This window comes from Myodes glareolus, chromosome 7 (assembly GCF_982192425.1).
Source record: "Myodes glareolus chromosome 7, mMyoGla1.1, whole genome shotgun sequence".
NCBI classification, from domain to species: domain Eukaryota; kingdom Metazoa; phylum Chordata; class Mammalia; order Rodentia; family Cricetidae; genus Myodes; species Myodes glareolus.
Window position 1 is genome coordinate 28,379,346 of NC_142032.1, and position 4,413 is coordinate 28,383,758.

Consider the following 4,413-nt stretch of genomic DNA (forward strand, 5'->3'; position numbering starts at 1 on the left):
AGTGAGGCGGGATTTGAACTTACCTTTTTCCTATCTCAGTTTCCTCCTGAGAACCTGGGCTTATTTTCCTGTACCACCAGGCTCAGTGTTTAAATGAAGTCCTTAAAACTGAATTGTGTCTCTGTTTGCTTTTTTTTTTAAAGATTTATTTATTTTTATGTGCTCTGGTGTCTTACCTGCAAGTATGTCTGTGCAAAACTGCAAGATTTTCTGGAACTGGAGCTACAGACAGTTGTGAACTGCCACATGGTTGCTGGGAATTGAACCCAGGACCTCTGGAAGAGCAGTTAGTGCTCATAAACACTGAGAAATCCCTTCAGCTCCTCAGTTTGTGTAATTTTTTTTGTTTTGTTTTTTGCGAAACAGGGTTTCTCTGTGTAGCTTTGAAACCTGTCCTGGAACTCACTCTGTAGAACAGGTTGGCCTTGAACTCACAGAGATCCTCTTGCCTCTGCTTGCAGTGCTGGGGTGAAGGGTGTGGCTTCAGTTGGCTTTTTAAAATGAGCGGATCAGTGTTTGTTATTGTAATTTGGCCTCTGGATCTTGTACTTAATTTTCAGTTAAATGACAAAATGTAGATCATCTATAAGAAAGAGAATTGCAAAAAGAAGTGGCCCTGCAGTCACCCTGAGTGCTCATTAGACTTTCCTGATATGATTAAGTTTTGATCAGCACATTCCTGTACTTAATCAGCTCCAGTGGGAGTCATTAGAGAATGCTGGAGAACTCGTGACAGTCCCGAGTGTCTCTGAGCACTCTACTAAACTTCTCTTCTTGGTCTGAGCCACACAGCCTGGCGGGGGGGGGGGGGTGGTGTCTGTGCCACACAGTCTGGGGGAATCTGTACCACAGGAGCCTGTCCTTTCTCACGGGACGTTGGTTGCTGGGCAGCCATGTTTGCCCTCTTCTATAGACAGAATCAGATGGGAGCTTCAAACTTTAAGACCTTAGTGTCTGATTCAGACATGACTTCTTGACAGAAAATATTTCTGGAACTTCTTTTTCTCACAAGATTTTGTACTAATAGGTTCATCTTGACAAAGTGAACACCACACGCTTCTTTAATAGCTGTGATTTTATCAGGCTTTATTCTGAGATCAGTTTCTATTTTGTATTCTAACCCTATCACTGTTCAAATCCTCTTCCTTCCCCTCTGACTCATTAGCTTAGGCCTCGGTTGTTTTCCCTGACCACCATTGTGGACTGGATAGATGTCGCAGTGAGGAGCTGTCTCGTGTGCTGTGGGATGTTCAGCAAAGTCCTTAGCCTCCACCTGCCCTACAGTAACCTCGCAGGCCCTAGGTGTGCCATCAAAGCATCTTCAGGCATTACCAAAAGTCCTTAGCTTTTTAATGAAACAGCACAGGACCTTTTAGCATAAAGAATTCCATGTAATTTCAGAAACAGTTGAAGTTTAAATTTAACTCAATGGGCCTGGTAGTCCTGTTGTTGGGATCTAGTGTCCTAGTGTTAATGAGTTTTACAAATTATAGTGGATCAACTGTCTTTTTAGTGTTTTGTTTCAAAGTTAATCCCACACCGAAACAGTTATTTTCCTCACAGTTATAAAACGTGTCAGGTTCCTTTCACACAAGATGGCATTAACAAGGCATGGAGACTCCAACTAGATGAATTGTGGCGCTCATAGGAAACCACTTAATTAAACCTTTAATGCTCAGTTAGGGAGGAAAGCTTGGGTGAAGAGCCAGCAACAGCTGCAACCATGGGCCGGGAAAATGTAGAGTTCTTCCTTCACAGATCAGTAGAAAGAACCCACAAGGAGTTATTACAGGGTTACAAAAGACTTGCTTCGGAGAAGAAATTTCCCAGGGGAGACAGGGTGAAGGTTTTTTCTAAGCCCATGATAAGATGCTTAAATGTTTCGGAAACAAAGGAGAGCAACAAAGAAGCTACAAAATGGGTCCTTACGGGGTTACAAAAGGTTTTGCCTCAGAGAATTACTTTTCCGGTGGAGAAAGGGTGAGTGAAGGTGCTTGAGAGTATTAGGCAACAACAGCAACACAAAATCAGACCACACTGAAGAGGAAGTCAGCAGCAATCATTAGTGGGTATGGAAGGCATCTGTTTCCTGAACGTCTTGGGAGACTGGTTTCAATGGTAACTCCAGAGCAGAAGAATGTAATTCTTACAACAATCATTAAGATAACTCAAGAGGGCTAAGGATATAGTTCAGTGGTGGAGCACTTGCCTAGCATGCATGAAGCACTGGTTTGCATCCACTGGCTCTGTAGAAACAAAAAAACAAGACAAACAAAACCCCTCTTCTTCAAGTTGCAATATATCCACGGATGGAGTCAAAGAGTTTCCCTAAATAGGTATAGGCACAGACCCCCTTGACCTCTAAAAACCCCCAGAGGATTGGGGAAACCATATCAACCAGCTTGAGCTTGTTGTGCTGTCTCTTACATGGGTATGTGGGGAATTGTGGAAAGGGGAGTTTAATTCTGGAAATGTCTGAAGCAGTACTTCCAAGAGAAATGTGAATAACTGATACTATCCATAGCTCAAACAATGTTTATGATATTTAAGGGGATTTGGCATATTAGCATACTTAGCAAAATATGATGAGTCAATTTTTAGATGTGTAATTCAGGAATTGATTTTAGAAACAATATTGAGATATTTAAAACAACTTAAAAATTTTCATGGGTGGGGCTGGAGAGATGGCTGAGGTTAAGAGCATTATCTGCTCTTCCAAAGGTCCTGAGTTCAATTCTGAGCAACCACAAGGTGGCTCACAACCATCTGTAATAGGATCTGGTGTCCTTTTCTAGCCTGCAGGCATATACACAGACAGAGTATTGTATACATAATGAATAAATAAATTAAAAAAATTTTCATGGGTCATGAGCATATTATATCAGAAATATAGATGAATACATTAGTGTCTTTCTACAATGTCATTCTTCACTAATAATAGTAAATTCACATGATAGATCAGTTTTATTGGCAGCAATTTGCCAGAAAGTTCCCCTTTCCATGAGACAAGGACAGATTCTTTCACTCCAATCTTAATCACTAATACTCATTCTCAGATCACACCTGATATGTCACAGCATAGATCTCTGCTGTCAGAGGGTCTATGCAGGAAGAAGGAAGCAACCAGTCTGAGGGAGACAGGGCCGCTGCTGCGGCAGTAGAAACAGGCTGCAGGGGCAGAGTTGAGCTTCAGAACATGGGACATGAACCACAGTGACTGGAGAGGGAAAGGAAGATCCAGGAGACAGATGGATAGACATTTAAGGCTGGCCACAGCAAGGATAGGGACTGAGCTGAGCTGAAGTCGTGGGCGGGGGCGGGGCAGTCATGAGTTCTCTTCTGTCGGGCTCTTGATGAACACGGCAGGAGGGCAGATGAAGGGTCTATGAGGCATCACCATCTGTCCAGGTTAGAGAGATGCTTCCATTCCTGAGTTTGGAGTGTCTGCTAAGTCCTCAGCCTCGTCTTCCTGCCGTGATCTCCACACGCCCAGTGCTTCTGCAGTCCCAGTTCACAGTGACCACTGTACAGAATGACATCTTTGCTTGGAGGAGTAAACTACTTACCAGTCTGCACCTCTCAGGAGAGTTGCGCCCATGGTGCTTCTTATGTGTTCATCAAGACGAACAGTTGCTCACCGTCTCACAGTGGAGTCAAACGTTTCTTGTAAAATGAAGTCTCTCGGGCAAGGCAGTTTTACACAGCACAGAAGAACTTAGAGCAGGGCACTGGTTGGTCTCCACAACACCACAGTAAGAGCACAGTAGTAGCCACTGCAGGCCAGGAAGGTGTTGGCGGGGATGGAGGCGGGTGAGCCACAGGTACCACAATAGAGTTATGCAGCGAGTCAACCTTAGTGTGCCGAGTACCTCAGAGTGACTTATTATGCATTTTATCCTTATAAAGAAGATGGAGAGAGGACTTTGAAGGTTCTCCATGCACAGGAATTACATTGAAACCTGTGGAAATGCTAATTACTCTTTATTTGACCATTCTATATAATACTTGTTTTGAATTATCACATAGAACTGTGTGTAAAAGTATGCAATTGCCACATGCCAATTAAAATTAAACATTAATAATTTAAGTTTAATTTATTAGCTTATAGGACTCTTTAAGTGGCTAGAAAAAGGTATTACATGCTAGCTATGAGTTTTGAGGAATTTGAGAATTGTTTGTCCAACTAGACTCCATGACTCTCAGTAACGAGTTGGCTGGCCGTAATGACCACCGTATGCTAGCTTGCAACTAAGAAATTTCCTAAACACAGCGTCCTATTTTGAACTCTTCCTGCTAGTCTGAGAAGTTCCTCCTCCCAGCACCCCACCTTTGCTTCCTTCTTTATTGGGCGCCTCCACGGGCAGAGCACACATGACTCAGAAACCGGTTCCCCTGGCTGTAACAATGATACAG